Raw genomic sequence first — 16,500 nt, 5'->3', positions numbered from 1 at the left:
CCTGGACAGCCTACAGCTATCAACCTACAGAAGAGCACGGTGGGAATTGTAGTTTTACAACAGCTGGAGGGCCGCAGGTTGAGCATCCCTGCATTAGGGCAAAACTGATTTGTTTTGAACCGCTTGTGAGAGCCCTGAACGGATCTCACAAACGGAAAGCCAAAACGCCAGTGTGAAAGTAGCCTACATGACTCCTAAAGATTTATGGCATATTCTGTGATTATACTGCAAATGTCTATGATGGGAATACCGTTCAGTCAGCATGTAATGAAAACACTTGGAAATATTCTTCACCATTTTGAAGTTCTTTGCTGTCAGTGAATGGAAATCTGTTATTTACCCGATGACGTGTTCAGCTCATGACAAAGAGAGCACTGATAAATTGAACAGGCTGCACATCGGCATCATCTGAAATTCCCCTGTAATCTGTATGCAAGTTATGTACTTTTCTACTGCTGTTTGTCTTTAGACAGATACTTGAAGTGATCAGACAAACTAATATTGTTACTTTGGTCTGTTTTTTTGGGGGGAGCAGTGAATGTATTTAAAAAAATTTAAATAAAATAAAAAAAATTATACTCATTGCTCTGAACCACCTTTGCTCCTATGGCTACTTTCACACTACCGTTCAGAGCGGGTCCGTCTGATGTCTGCTCAGACGGATCCGCTCCTATAATGCAGACGTTTGTATCCATTCAGAACGAATCCGTCTGCATTATAGTTTAAAAAAAAATTCTAAGTGTGAAAGTAGCCTGAACGGATCCGTCCAGACTTTACATTGAAAGTCAATGGGGGACGGATCCGTTTGAAGATTGAGCCATATAGTGTCATCTTCAAGCGGATCCGTCCCCATTGACTTACATTGTAAGTCTGGATGCATCCGCTTGCCTCCGCACGGCCAGGTGGACACCTGAACGCTGCAAGCAGCGTTCAGGTGTCCGCTTGCTGAGCAGAGCGGAGGCTGAACGCTGCCAGACTGATGCATTCTGAGCGGATCCGCGTCCACTCAGAATGCATTAAGGCAGTACGGATGCGTTCAGGGCCGCTTGTGAGACCCTTCAAACGGAACTCACAAGCGGAGCCCCGAACGCAGGTGTGAAAGTAGCCTATGTTGCCACTCTAATGCTTCCCAACATGCAGAGATAAAAGGCATGTATAACAACTTGACTGCTGTATATTACACAAGTTAGCTGAGGCCTGTGATTGACTGCAGCGGTCGTGTGCAGTATATGTACACTTCACCACTGTGGTCATGAAAGTGGCTTTGTCCTATTCACTTGAATGGGATGGTGCAGTTGTCGTTGCACTGCTCGCCTCTGCAATGTCTACAGCGAGCAGGTAAACGGTGAAGAGAACGCAGCACTTGCACGAGCACTGCCACCTCTTCAAAGAGCTGATCAGCGGGGGTGCCAGGAGTCGAGGCCCCACCCATTGATAACCCACGCTGGGGCTAGGTCATCAGTATTGGAAAACTGGACAACCCTTTTAATGAAATGCAGTATTCTAAAGCTAACTGCTTACTTAGGCTTGTATTAGACCTGCAGATCAGCATTTCGATTGTAAGGAAGGAAGTGTTCCTTCTTCACTGTTGAGCAGGCGATTGTTAAGGCCCCTTTCACACGGGCGAGTATTCCGCGCGGATGCGTGAGGTGAACGCATTGCACCCGCACTGAATACCAACCCATTCATTTCTATGGGGCTGTTCACATGAGCGGTGATTTTCACGCATCACTTATGCATTGCGTGAAAATCGCAGCATGCTCTATATTCTGCGTTTTTCACGCAACGCAGGCCCCATAGAAGTGAATGGGGTTGCGTGAAAATCGCAAGCATCCGCAAGCAAGTGCGGATGCGGTGCGATTTTCACGCATGGTTGCTAGGTGACAGTCTATAAACTGTATTATTTTCCCTTATAACATGGTTATAAGGGAAAATAATAGCATTCTGAATACAGAATGCATAGTAGGTGATCAATTGAGGGTTAAAAAAAAAAAAATTTAACTCACCTTCTCCTCTTGTTCGCGTAGCTCCCGGTCTCTTCTTTACTTCTCAAAAGATGAACTATCGGCTAAAGGACCTTTGGTGACGTCAGATCACATGCTCTAATCACATGGTACATCACCGTAGTGATGGACCATGTGATTGGAGCATGTGATCTGACGTCACCACAGGTCCTAGCCGATAGTTAATCTTTTGAGAAGTAAAGAAGAGACCGGGAGCTACGCGAACAAGAGGAGAAGGTGAGTTAAATTTTATTTATTTTTTTTAACCCTCAATTGATCACCTACTATGCATTTTGTATTCAGAATGTATTATTTTCCCTTATAACATGGTTATAAGGGAAAATAATAGCAATCTACAGAACACCTAACCCAAGCCCGAACTTCTGTGAAGAAGTTCGGGTTTGGGTACCAAACATGCGTGATTTTTCTCACGCGAGTGCAAAACGCATTACAATGTTTTGCACTCACGCGGAAAAATCGCGGGTGTTCCCGCAACGCACCCGCACATTTTCCCGCAACGCCCGTGTGAAAGAGGCCTTATGGAGACTGCTGCTATGACATGCAACGATCTCCTCCACAGTATGGGGAGGAGCAATTGCTAATGCCATCGCTAATCCCCATACAGAATTATTATTTGCGTGATTAGACAGCATGATCTGTTGCCAGCAAACGATTTTTTCTTTTTGGCCTGCTTAAAAACTGCAATTGCCTGATGAATGAGTGTTTATTGGGTAATCAGAGGCACTTTCACAAAGGCAGATCATCACTATCGAGCAGAAGATCCTTACTGCAGTTTTGCTGCAGAAAGAAAAGCAGCCAAATCACTGGTCTCATGCGACTTGCTATGTGGTCTCTGATGGTCTATGATGGAAAAGTTACTTGTGACCCAAAATGCAAAATGTCTTATGCCACATTGCTGCTCCATGCAGTGTAACCTCATATACTGTGTGTCTCACGTTGCCCTGTAGCCCCAGGCTAAAACTTAAAGAAGTATAACCAGCTGAGATGTTTGTCAAAAGTATGTCTTATAGTGTAGGCCCCATTCCCAGGACACCCACTTATTGGGAGTAAGCACTGTACAGAGTAGGAGACCAGGCATACATATGGCTCGCTCAATCGTAGATTTTGGTTGTTGTGGGAACTGCTTAACATTTCACAACTACTATAAACTACAGCTGGAGAGAGCTGTATGTATAGATGTCCACCTCATATACTCCTTTCTGGAGTGATCGTCGGCCTCTCACAGTGCCCCCTGCATGTCCCTGGGCTGTGTGCTATTAATCTTCTCTCTGACATGGAAGCCCAGACAATAGCTTTTCTATGTGTAGATGGTTGGGGCTTCAGGCTGTTGCTCCCCTGGTCTAAAGGCATATTCTGTGACAGAAGTCACTGTGTGTTTTTTTTTTTCCTGTGGTTTTGCACTTTGAATGCCACATACCCGCTTGCAGTTCAGCCCCATCCTAAAACCATGAGCAGACCCCAGTCACTGCTTTGAGCGGTGTCTGCTCGAAAACGTTTTGGCCTAGCCTTGGCTTTAAACCGCTGGTTGTGCTAAGGGCAGTATTGCCTCCCGTTGCAAACAGTGGGAGACCGGCACCACACGGATGCTGGTGGAATTATGCCATGGAATCCTTGCCAAAATTCCAACAGCAAATTCCCTTGTATGAACGAGCTCTAAGGATTTTGACTTGGAGTGTCCCCAATGCTGTCCCAGATCATATTAATTAATAGAAGTGATACGCATCTTACCAGTCCCGTTCTGACCGAAGAGATCACCTGCTGGTCCACATGCAGAAAATAATAATCAATAGCCACGCTAAAGCGTACTGCAATATGAAACTTCCGAGCGATGGAGGCTTGGTAGGGCCCCCAAAAAGTTGTCATATTTTGCAGCTGTGAGGCATTGAGCCATGATGCGCTCGAGCCCTAAGAATTGGTGGTAACTTTAATACAAGCCTATCCATGACTGTCAGTTATGTCATGGTGGCTTAATTAGTTAAAAGGGGGTTTCTCACTTCAGCAAATGGCATTTATCATGTCAAGAATGTTAATACAAGGCATTTAGTAATATATTGTGATTATCCATATTGCCTCCTTTGCTGGCTGAATTCATTTTTCCATCACATTATACAGGGGTTACGACCACCCTACAATCCAGCAGTAGTGGCCTTGCCTGCACAATATAGAAAAAAGCGTGCCTGGTGGCCAGGACCATGGAAATGAGCATAGTCCGGTGCTTTTTCCTATAGAGTGCAGGCACGGCAACAATACATTAGTAAGTGTATTGTCTTAACTTTCTACATGATAAATGCCTTTAAACCTCAATGATGTACAGTTACGTCATGGGGATCATGCAGGCACATGAGCTGTACCCGCAGGTTCGCGACCAGAGACCTGCACTGCTATGTAACCTCCAGATGCTGTGGTTGTGATTGAGCTATACAAGGTTTACCCATACATTAGAAAGCAATCAAATCATCCCATTGCAATGTCTCCTAGTCAGACTAAAATAATTATTAAACGTTAGTAAACATTACTGCGAAAAACAAATATGGTATCGCCACATTCATTACAAGCTGTATAATAAAGATAGTTATTTAAACCCTTCATGCATTTGGACGTAACTGCAAGTAATTTTGTGCATTTTGGACAGCAGAGACACCGGGGAAGCCGGCAAGGGACCAGAGTGGTCCCTTGCTGGCAAGCACTCCGATTGGTTAGTCTCTGCAGAGACTAACCAATCGGAGCTCTTCATCTGGAGATTGCAGCCTGAAATCTGGTAAGACCCCCTGTGTGCCGCCGTGCCCCTGATCATTTCTGTGCCCCCAGTGAACTTGGTGTCCCTTCCCCTGATGCTCCCTGCTTGTCTGTGCCGGCTCTGATGGCTGCGGCTCAGGAACTAAGCCGCTGCCATCAGCAGAGAGTGTCAGCTGTAACTTACAGCTGACACTCTGTTGCTACGGCCGAAATCGGTGCTGGCACCTATTTCGGCCGTTTAGCCCCATAGATGCTGTCTAGTAGCTGCCCGCGGCATCCATGTGGTTAAGGGAGGGAGCTCCCTCTCCCATCGGACCGCCACTGCTGCGATGGCAGCGGGCAGATGTTTGCCATGGCAACCAGATGCCTTGCAAAGGCGTCCGTGCTGCCATGTACCTAAGGCTGATAAGACCCTGAGGGTCTGATCAGCCTTAGTGTACATGTAGCACTGACTATACAGTGCATTGCAATAGATGACTATTGCAATGCACTGTATAGCCATCAGGCCCACTGGATCTTTAAGATCCAAATGGGTCTTGATTTAAAAAAAAAAAAAAAGTATTTTCTCATTTCCGGTCTTTAAAAAAAAATAACAAAGAAACACATAATTGGTATCGCTGCATCTGTAATGACCTGATCTATAAAAGTATCATGTTACTAATCTCGCACGGTGAACGCCGTTAAGAAATAGTGTAGAAAACAATGACTGAATTGCTGGTTTTGTGAACAAGCCTCCACACAGCTACATTGGTGAAAAAATCTAAAAGTTATGGACTTAAGTATATGGCGATGCAAAATATAATTAGGCCCCTTTCACATGAGCGAGAATTCCGCACAAGTGCAATGCGTGATGCGAACGCATTAAATTTGGTATGGCCATAACTGTATCAACCCACAGAATATAATTATCATATCCTATATATTTATCGCAAGAGGAACCCCATAATAGGGCTGAAATGATTACTTCAACACAAAAAAATCCTCAGTGTCACCAGTGTGCCCCCCAGGGGGAGAGGGGGGCACACTGGTGGCATGGGAGGGGGGCTGATGAGTTTTTATAAAGAAAAACGTTCTTTTAATTAGTTTTTTGTTAGAGTAATTGATTCATCGTTGGATTAATCGATAGAATACTCGATTAGTAAATTGTCCACGGCTGCAACCCTAGCCCAAAAAAACAACAAAACACTGACACAATTGCCGTATTTAGCCACTTCACCTCCACAAAAAATGATATAAAAAGTGATCACAAAGACATGTGTACCCCAAAATGATACCAAAATGACAGCTCGTCCTGCAAAAAAACAAACTCTCACACCGCTACATTGGTGAAAAATAAAAATGTTATGGCCCCTAAAAACTATTTCAGCAAATTACATGTTAGAAAATCCTGATGCCGCTCCTTCACCTTCTGAATGCTGCCGTGTCCCCAAACAGCTGTTTACAACCACATATATGGTGTTGCCACATTCAGGAAAAAATGCATAACAAATTGTGCGGTGCGTTTTCTCCTGTTAGCCTTTCTTTAAAAAAAATATTTGGGAGCTAAAACATTATATTGGAAATAAAAGTACATTTTTCATTTTCATAGCCATGCGTTTCTAAATTCTATGAAACGCTTGTTGGGTCAAAGCATTTACTTCACCCCTAGATTTATTCCTTGAGGGGTGTAGTTTCCAAAATGGGGTCATTTTCTTTCTAGGGGTTCCTCTTGGTCTCATCAAATGTGATATGGCACCTGAAAACCATTCCAGCAAAATCTGCCCTCCGTGAACAATATGGCGCTCCTTTTCTTCTGCGCCCTGCCGTGCACCCATACTGCAGGTTCCGACCACATATGGGGTGTTTCTGTAAACTGCAGAATTGGGGTAATAAGTATTGAGGTTTGTTTGGCTGTTATCCCTTGCAGTGTTGCAGGAAATAATTTGATTAAAATGGAAAATCTGCACAACAAATTAAATTTTAAAATTTCCCCTCTTGTGGAACACCTAAAGAGTTAACAAAGTTAGTAAAATCAGTTTTGTATAACTTGGGGGGGGGGGGGTAGTTTCTAAAATGGGGTAATTTATTGGTGGTTTCTGCAATAGAAGCCCCACAATGTGACTTCATAACTGAACTGGTCCTTAAAGAGGACCTGTCACCGCTCCTGAGATGCCTGTTTTAGTAGCTTCATGTATTCCCCATGTAATAACAATTCTGGAACATCTAGTCTTATGGCTCTATGTGGTGCCATTCCTGTGTTATTTCTGCTTGAAGTTATGAATGAATTGCTAGCAGTCTGCAGTAAGGGTTCAGAGGGGTGATAACCAGTTGTGGGGGTGTACCTATCCAACACCCCCCCCCCCCCCAACTTGTTACTACCCCTCTGTACGCTTACTGCAGACTGCTAGCAATTCATTCATAATTTCTAGCAGAAAAAATAAAGGAATGGCGCCATAAGAATAGATGTTCCAGAATTGTTGTTACACAGGGAATGCATGTAGCTATTAAAACAGGCATGTCAGGAGTGGTGACTGGTCCTCTTTAAAAAAAAGTAGGTTTTGGAAATTTTCTTAATTTTTAAAATTTGCTTCTAAAATTCTGAGCCTTCTAACTTCCTGAAAAAATAAAATGACATTTACAAAATGATGCCAACATAAAGTAGACATATGGGGAATGTAAAGTAATAACTATTTTATGAAGCATCACTATCCATCTTAAAAGCAGTGACATTCTAATTTTGAAAATGGCAAATTTTTAAAAATATTCAGCAATTTTTTTATTTTATTTTTTTGCATGCATAAAGGTAAAACGTATCGACTCCAATTCACCACTAACATGAAGTACAATGTGCCACGAGAAAACAATCTCGGAATGGCTTGGATAAGTAAGAGTTCCGAAGTTATTACCACATAAACTGACACATGTCCGATTTGAAACATGGGGCTCTGGTATTTTGTCCAAACTGGATGTCGCTTGAAGGGGTTAAACTACCTGGTTAACAACATAAGAAAATCAAATAACATCTCCTTATGTGTCTTTCTGGGTCCAGTATTAATGATTCATCCTTAGAATAGGGCATCAGTGTCTTATCTGTGGGGTCTGACTCCCAGCACCCCCGCCGATCATCTTTTTGAAGAGGCTGTGATGCATTTGCTGTATATGTGATCATTATAGGTGCTGGAACCACCCATCTCAGTCCATTGTGTGGTGGATGGAACCGGCTGTGTCCGCTACCCAATAAATGGAGCTGTGTATACTGGAATAGCCCTTTTTAAAGTTTGTTTGCTCTAACTAAACTAAAGAGTTTTGGAACTTTGGTTAATTTTGGGGATTGTGCACCCCACATGTTTGATTCACCTCAATGGTAGGGCAGTGCACATTATCCTGTGGTTTGGGGAACAGCAGTTTTGGAGTAGTGGCAGCACTGACTACTGTTAGGAGGATGACTCCCATATAGTGGCCGTGTGGTTAACCCATAAAGCATGTGGCCGCTAGCGGTCCCTATGAAACCAGTTTTCAGCCTCGCTGTGGCCGGTATGTGGACGCTCGCCCTAATTAGGCTCCATTCACATGTCCGCAATTCTGTTCTGCATTTTTCGGAACGGAATTGCGGACCCATTCATTTCTATGGGCCGCACGATTCCGTTCCAAAAAAAAAATAGAACATGTCCTATTCTTGTCTGCAATTGCGGACAAGAATAGGCATTTTTTTTATTATAGTGCTGATGTGCAGTCTGCAAAATGCGGAACGCACATTGCCGGTGTCCGTCACATACGGATGTGTGGATGGACCCTAATAAGCATGATACAGGTATTTACATTTTAAATGCACTTGTCTTATTTACACGTTAACCCCTTAGTGACTGGCTTATTGGTGGTGACTAATGACTTTATTATGGAATACCAGACAAACTTTTCAGGATAATTTTTATTTTTGGATCTTTATATTCTACCTTTCCGATATACATATATCTGTGCAGTGGTTTGACATGTCCTACTTTTCCAGTGATTAATATAAATGTTTGGTTTTGTTTTTTATAGTGTGTTGGAAAAGTTTCCTGGTCTCCTGCGTTTGATCACAGGGTCATTCGGTAATCCATGCTTATTCGTTGTGTAACGGGATTTGCTTGTGTAGTAGAAACAGTTCCTGCTGAAGTAAAGAGCCTTTGTTAAACCATAAATTAATGGTGTAGCTTTCAGACTTCCCCTGGCAAAGGTGCTTTAGGCAGGCTTAGTAATACCCGGGTCCGCGGTCTTTAGACCTGTACAAATGGCTCGGTTTTTCTAATACTGGCATTTATTCACATTATGAACTGTTCTGATGTGCACCATTTTATTGTACAATTTTTAGTTTGGTTTTTTGGCATAGTTTTTAAAAAAAAAAACTTTTTGGCTTCTTGTTTTAGTTGCTTGAGTTACAAGCTCAGATTTATTTTCCTTACATTGTCTGGTGCTTGTGTGATTGATGGCTGTCTTTAGTTCTGCAGCTGAACAAGGTACATTGGTTGAAATTCTCGGATAAAGAATGACGGGGCAGCTAAGCCTCAATAGCTGGCGCTTGCTAAGAAGTGCATTTAGCAATGAGCTTGTCTTTGTCCCTTGTTCCGGTCCCCTGAGGCTGTGAGAGTCGGCCATTATTTTGTGTTTAGTAATGGCTGCTTTCTGGAGGTGGACCTGAAAGTGCTTGTGTATTCTGAGACCGGGCAAAGCAGAGCATCGGTGGTGGTGTCTGTCCCACCAGGGGAAATGGGTGACTCTGCTTGAGACAAGCGTGCGTTCCTGCAGTTTTCCTCAGCATAACGTGACTCCTAATGATTATGGGGGTTTAAATATATATGCATTTGCTTGCAGAACATGTTTCCTCCTTTGTGTGTTTGCTTTGCACACTAACTAAATACTTCATACTCGCAGCATCCCATTGCAGAACTATGGGAGGTAATATGGAGTTGGGTATCATTTTGCTGCTATGAAAGCCCACACTCGTCCAAGAAGGCTTTCTACAAAACTTTACAGTGCGCCTGTGAGAGATTTGGGAGGTCAGGCAGACGGTGAAGTTGGCTGAAAAGGTCTAACTCCCAACCGTGTTCCATTTCATCTCAAAGGTGTTCAGTTGAATTGAGGTCAGAGCTCTGTGGAGACCACTTGAGTTCCTCCACCCCAAACTCCTCAAACCATGTCATTATAGCCCTTGCTTGGTGCCTAGGGGCCCAGTCAGTCATCCTGGAAATGGAAGGGGTCTTCCCGGAAATATTGCCACTAAAGCTTCCCATACACATTCAATAGCAGTCGGTCGACAGCCGTCTCTCCCAACTCCCTCCTGGCTTCTCCATACACATAGATGTTCAACTTGGATATATGTGTATTCTATGGGAAGGGAAGAGAAAGCCGCTTACAGACACTTCTCGTGGTGGATTATCTTCCAGGAAAACTAAAGGATTGGAAAAAAAATCATGTGTTTGGGGAGAGTCAGGAGCTCCCCACACAGCGCAGTTTTTGGCGGGTTCAGCAAGCACAAGACTCATTTCTATGGCCAGCTTATGTCTGAAGCCATACAGCTGTATAAAATAGCTTCTGTATTCTGTAGCGGTAACATTACCCTTCACTGGAAATGAGGGGCTCGGCTCAAACCCAGAGAAGCACTCATACAATTTTCCTTCCTCTACCAGATGGAGTAGGAACGATGCCATTCTTTAGGCAACACAAATGGAAGAGGGCAGGCAGGGGCCTCAGGGTGAGCATCCAAGGGCTGCCAGTTGCCCACTACTGATATAGAACTATCTTGTAGGGGCCACAGCAGCTCAGTCCCGTTCAGCTGCTTTTTGGGGGCCAATCCACATCAGCAAATGCTGCAGCCCCTTTATTGCTTATACATGCTGCTTCATTCTTGTGAACCGTTGAGGTGCTGTTGATCCCTTTGGCCGAGCCCTTTGTGCTCTACATGCTTGTATGTACGTGTGTGTGTGTCTTACTAAAGATTCCTGGGGGGTTTTCAGAGTATTTTTATGCTAACCTTTATTAATGCAGTATTTTTAGCATGTATTATGTATATATTTTTTTTTAGTCTCCAAATCTGTCTTGATTAAAATATGATGTCTAGCAAAACTGTGGCTGAGTCTGCTGTGGTTTACTGAGGTGTTCATGGTATTGACTCTGCCCAAGTCTTGTAGAGTCCTTATCTGTCTCCTAGCAATGTACTGCAGATCTGCTTGTTTACCAGGAGACAATGTAGAGTGCATTAGCAGCAAACCATGATTAGGACTTTTTATATGCAGCTCAGCAATGTACAGATGTCAGCTGGAGCCTCCTCAGCAGGTTAAAAAAAAATGTTTTCTTCTTGGGATCCTTGAGCCCCTTTTTGTTTTTTACGGCTTTTCCGGAACAATTTATTTTTTTCCGATCACATAGCCATAATAGTTTTTTTTTTTTTTTGCGTGACGAGTTGTACTTTCTAAAAGAAATATTTAATATTACATACAATGATGAGAAACTGGTAGAAATTTGCAAATGGGATGGAACTGGGTGAGAACCTGCAATTCTGCCACAGTTTTACGGGTTTTGTTTTTACAGCCTTCCCTATGTGATAAAATTGGCCTGTTACCTTTAGTCTCTGGGTCAGTACGATCACAATGATGCCACATGTATATACCGTATTTGGAGATGTGCACGGCAGGTCAATTTCAGCGCAGAGAAAAAAATCTGCAAACTGTACATGATTTGTCTATTCTCATACACGCCGATACTGTACTACGCTGTGCTTTCTTCACATGAAAATCCGCAGAGAAAAAACCCCACACATATTCAGCAATGTTTACAGGTCGCCTTAGACACCTATTTGCTAAGTTTTTGTAGAAAGGTAAGAGACCCCGCAAGAAATACTAGTTTATTAATCAAACAAGGTACAAGGCTGCTCTAGCTTGCCAGACATTCACTTATACTATAAAACAATACAATTAAATGCCACCATTTTTTGGACTAGACGACACACCTAGGATTTGTAAGAGGAAAATAATAAAAATAAAAATAATAATTTCCATTGGACCTCAGAGCAGACCCCCAAATCACATCCCCGTTCTTCATCAGGCCTCAGATAAGACCCTAAATCGGAGCCCCAAGCTCCATCAGCCTCAGATAAGCCCCCCCCCCCCCAGCCTTCATTAGCGCCCCCTCAGGCTCAAATCAGATCTAATCTACCTCAGATCAGACCCCCCCCCCCCCCCCCCCCCCGCCGCCATCAGACTCAGATCAGATCGTATTGAAAGCGGTGAAAAAAAGTGCTTCTTATTACAGTAGATTCTTAAATCCGGTTTCTCCTTGCTCACACGATGCAGAACTCAAATTAATAGAAGCAAACTGAATACATTACACACCTTTTGGCTCCCTACATCAAGAAGATATAGCAACAAATCCTTCAATCCACTGGTGAAAAGTATTTGCAAAGTATAGGATGCTTGTTCACCTAAATTATCTTCCCTGCCATCTCTCTGCATGTCCATAGGTATTATTCCAGCCTTAAAGGGCATCTGTCAGATTTGTACCTATGAAACTGGCTGACCTGTTACATGTGTGCTTGGCAGCTGGAGGCATCTGTGTTGGTCCCATGTTCATACGTGCCCGCATCGCTGAGAAAAATGAAGTTTTAATATATGCAAACGAACCTCTAGGAGCAACGGGGCTCTTCTCTCTCTGCAACTGCTGTGCCCTCTGCACTTTGACAGGGCTAGGCAGTGAAAATGTCATCGTGCCTGGCCCTTTCAAAGTGGAGAAAAAGTGGGGTGCCCTTTAAACAAGAAAGGAAAATTTTTATATATTTTATGGGCCTCACTACATACTTGCCTTCTCCTTGAGATTCTAGGAAGAGACATGGACACCATAGATTCAATGTATGATGAATGTCCCCCTTTATAAACATTCCTGTCTTCGTAGATCTCGTTTGAAGACCATTCTACATAACTTTCCTGACATTTGTACATTGTACAATAGTATTGAAAAGTATGATGGCCGTTGAAGGCACTATTTTGGTAAAAATAAAAGTCTAGGAAAATATCCAACATTTACCACATCTTCTCCACCCAGTAATTACCGGTAAGTCTTCTCATCCAACCTTTTTGTGATCTAAACAACTGGAATTGGGGATTACCCTGACAGACGAAAGCCATAAGCATATTAAAGCACTCCCATGGCTTCTCTCCATGTATCCTGTTAATGGAAAACCATTATATATAAACTATTAACTAGGTGCTATAAATCTCCAGAATTTTTTTTTTTTTACACTTCACTTGTCCCCATCCAAACTGTGCTGGAGATGGTCCCAGGGAACTGTCACATATCCCTATATTTGGTGGTCGTGTCCTCTGGAAACAAGTAGAAGCAACCAGACAGACAGTAACTAAGTAAAATTTCACGATCACCTTTGACATGATAACCTTAGCCAAACCGAGCACATCATATTCACCTAGCTGTAATTTTACTACACACATGATGGCTTCTGCCAAGTGCTTAATCTCACTAGAATTGCTACAAGATCAGCCCCTCTCGTTTATGCTGGACAGCCCAAGTACATCAGATTTATCGAGATGTCCAGCTGGGCAACCTGGAAACATGGAGCCTACCTGAAGACATGGTCGCCCTGGCGTCAGGCCATCCCTTACGCATATGTAGCTCCGGCAACGAATACTTTTTCTTCTTTTTCTTTTCCTTTTTTTTTATGACTAGTATGAAAAAATATATATATGACTCCTGAATCTCGGTGGTAATTAACTATTTGTACATTGTCACTGACACATTTTGATTATGTGACTCTTTACTTTCCATCCCCTCTCCTCCATACTAATTCTCATCCATCCCAATTTCGATTCTCTAATAGTGCTATGCACTTTTTTCTTGATGTTTATGCTCCTCTTTGTATATGTATTTTCTTCTCTATGTTGATTTAAAATGGCCATAAGCTACTATCTGTTTTTGGTATGACCCAAAAAACACTGCATAATGTCCTGGTCTCGGGTTGCTTTTTGTATTACTGTACTGATTTATCATCGAGTAGGTGATCTTGCAGCTTTCACAGGTAGAGACATACAAGTAATATCTAGGTCATGTTAGCTGCTGGAATACAGCAGGGCTGCTTAGCTTCACATGCACCACTGCTGTTCCTGGCTGGGTGTGTTTTAATATACATTTATAATTGGTCTTCACAGCACAAATATTGGTATGAAAACATCTTTCAGGACCACAGCAGCCACATCACAGGGGTCATTTTGCAGTCCCTTTCTTTAGTTTGGTAATGTTTAACAGCATTTTCATGGCTCATTGCTCTGGGTTGTACCTCCTAAATGCATAATGAATCTGTGCGCTGTTACATCTTAAAGGGTTTCTCTGGGAATTAAGAAAATGAAAATACTTAAATGTTACTTTATTATAAATGCATTCCCGAATACCTTTTCATTATCAAACAAAACACTATTCCAACATCAAGCCAGTTCTTGTCTTTTTCTTCCAATGACCAACAACTATAGTCTTCCCTCATTCCATCTTTTTGCCTGTTGCCACCTCCAGCACTTCTCCCATGTTGCAACAATCCTATGGAGTGCATTTCTTCAGACCATGAAGTTACCCCTAGAGCTGGCCAGGCACATTAGAGTTGTCTTCTTTTTCAACTCTCCGGAGCCTGCATGTTTATGCTTGATCTTTCTTTCCCCTCCTGAAATATGCCATGAGGGGAATGTCTAGAGAGCCCACATACCCATTAGATTCAAAAGACTTTGTCATAAACACTAGATCAATCATAACGGGTGTACCCGGTGTTCTGTCAGATTCCCTTACCCCACGTGACTTCCGGGGGTGTGCGCCACCGCGCAAGAGCAGTACCAGGGCATGGGTAAGTTAAAATTACAGTGAGCGTTGACTCATGGACGCGTGCACGGACACTGCGCGTGCGCTCTCAGAGGTAGCACACCCCCGGAAGTCACGTCGGCTAAGGGAATCTGACGAGTTAAGGTTTTCTGACAGAACACCGGCACTGCCTCCGATCAGCTGTTTATAGAGACCGCGGTGTTCCGGTGCACACTGCAGCCTCCCCACAGCATACTATACAGTGCCATCCATTGTATACTGTGCTTTGTATTGCAGCCCAGGCCCATTCACTTGAATCAGACTGAGCTGGACTTAGGCCATGTGATCGAGAAACATTACATTCCTTCCTAGATGGAGTCTGCAGCGCTCGCTGGTGTGCCGCGGCCTCTTCAAACAGTGATTGGTGGGGGTGTTGAGAATCTGGCTCCCACAATTAGATTTCACAATTTATTCCCCTATTTTACATATAAAATGAACTATTAAAGTATAAAATTATTTTTCCTGCACAGAGAATGCTGTAACAGGAAAATAATATAAAATTCAACATTTATTGGCCACCTTGTCCCCAACAAAAAATGTCAGCAAAAAGTCATACGTACTACAAAAAACATGCCCACACACAGCTCTTTAAACAAATTAAAAAAAAAAATCTTTGCAAATTTGAAATCGCCATAATTGTACTGACCTGTGGAATAAGGTTAGGATGTCATTTTTAGTGCATACTGAACGCTATAATTGGCGAGATTTTATATAAATTTTTTTCAATTCGCCGTGCAAATAATCTTTTTCCCACGCTCCAGTACAACATGTGACCTGGGTGTTTAGCAGAAACATCATTTACTTAAAGGGTACCGGTCATCAACTTTATGCTGCCCATACTAACGGCAGCATAAAATAGAGACAGGTGAGTTGATTTCAGCGGTCTGTCCTTTATAAGTTATAAGTAAGTGGTTACTGAGAACCAACATCACAATCATTGTAGACTGGGCCTGGAAAAGAGTCACGGCCACCTGAGAAGAGTCATAGTTAGGGCTCTTTCACACCTGCGTTCTTTTCTTCCGGCATAGAGTTCCGTCGTCGGGGCTCTATGCCGGAAGAATCCTGATCAGGATTATCCTAATGCATTCTGAATGGAGAGAAATCCATTCAGGATGCATCAGGATGTCTTCAGTTCCGGAACGGAACGTTTTTTGGCCGGAGAAAATACCGCAGCATGCTGCGCTTTTTGCTCCGGCCAAAAATCCTAAACACTTGCCGCAAGGCCGGATCCGGAATTAAAGCCCATTGAAAGGCATTGATCCGGATCCGGCCTTAAGCTAAACGTCGTTTCGGCGCATTGCCGGATCCGACGTTTAGCTTTTTCTGAATGGTTACCATGGCTGCCGGGACGCTAAAGTCCTGGCAGCCATGGTAAAGTGGAGCGGGGGAGCAGTATACTTACAGTCCGTGCGGCTCCTGGGGCGCTCCAGAGTGACGTCAGGGCGCCCCAAGCGCATGGATCACGTGATCACATGGATCACGTCATCCATGCGCATGGGGCGCTCTGACGTCATTCTGGAGCGCCCCGGGAGCCGCACGGACTGTAAGTATACCGCTCCCCGTTCCTACTATGGCAACCAGGACTTTAATAGCGTCCTGGGTGCCATAGTAACACTGAAAGCATTTTGAAGACGGATCCGTCTTCAAATGCTTTCAGTACACTTGCGTTTTTCCGGATCCGGCGTGTAATTCCGGCAAGTGGAGTACACGCCGGATCCGGACAACGCAAGTGTGAAAGAGGCCTAATTCATGAAGTCCTGCCCACCTGCTGATGACTGACAGTCTTCTACCTCGTTTTCTCCCTTTCTCTCTAGGAGAGAACTGCCAATCATCAGCAGATGGGTGAGTGCAGGAGATTATGTATAACCAGGACTCT

At 43.4% G+C, this 16,500-nt stretch overlaps 1 protein-coding gene across 9 annotated transcripts in view; it reads left to right on the top strand.

The window, feature by feature from the left end:
* ZNF516 (zinc finger protein 516) overlaps positions 1-16,500 on the top strand; it is a 103,852-nt gene that overhangs the window by 38,645 nt on the left and 48,707 nt on the right. For 4 of the 9 annotated variants that reach the window (XM_040434234.1, XM_040434238.1, XM_040434231.1 and 1 more), the window contains exon 3: positions 12,663-12,821. The exons of the other annotated variants lie outside the window; for them this stretch is intronic. The gene's annotated coding sequence lies outside the window, so the exon portion shown is untranslated. The remainder of the gene's footprint in view (positions 1-12,662; positions 12,822-16,500) is intronic. 9 annotated transcript variants of the gene reach the window in all.

This window comes from Bufo bufo, chromosome 5 (assembly GCF_905171765.1).
Source record: "Bufo bufo chromosome 5, aBufBuf1.1, whole genome shotgun sequence".
In the NCBI taxonomy this organism is placed as follows: domain Eukaryota; kingdom Metazoa; phylum Chordata; class Amphibia; order Anura; family Bufonidae; genus Bufo; species Bufo bufo.
This window is presented reverse-complemented; position numbering and strand designations above follow the sequence as displayed.